Source organism: Papaver somniferum, chromosome 9 (genome assembly GCF_003573695.1).
Source record: "Papaver somniferum cultivar HN1 chromosome 9, ASM357369v1, whole genome shotgun sequence".
Classification (NCBI taxonomy): domain Eukaryota; kingdom Viridiplantae; phylum Streptophyta; class Magnoliopsida; order Ranunculales; family Papaveraceae; genus Papaver; species Papaver somniferum.
Window position 1 is genome coordinate 4319023 of NC_039366.1, and position 642 is coordinate 4319664.

Below are 642 nucleotides of genomic sequence, written 5' to 3' on the forward strand. Positions count from 1 at the left end.
AAAAGAAAATCTCATCCTCCCAAAGAGATGCACCAAAGAGTGCATTTTCTAAAAAAAAAAAAATGAAATTGAGGGAAAAGAGCATCAAGAATGCCTCCTCAAATGACAACGATGGCAAAGAACCACCTTGTACAAAATTTCTACTCACAAAGTTGAGTGGGCGGAACCTCTAAACCTACAATGGTTAAGTTTCGCGAAAGACGAGGATTATCAACAGAAGACAAAGCCTTTGTATTAAAGACGGTCAGGTTTGTTCGAAACCATGAAGGAGAAGGAGAGTACCAGCATAAGAAAGAGCCTTTGAATCTATAATGACCGGGCTACGTAAAAGGACTGAATACAAGTGATATGGAGACACTATTGGAAGACGAGAGATGGCGAGCATAAAGATTCTTCAACACGAGCATAAGCCGTTAAGAACTAATAAAGAATGGGTGAAGATCATTATCGGAGACCATTACAAATTAAGAGGGGGTGTTGGGACATGTAATTTTTAATAGTCTAGAATGTTCCAAACAAGTGTAGAAAAGTGTCTGAAAGCACGCACTCTAAAATGTGCTACAGTTGGCTAAATTAGTAAAGTCATTTGATAAGTAGAATGTTCTAGAAAATGTGAGGTCAGTCAAAGTCCTTAATATAAAA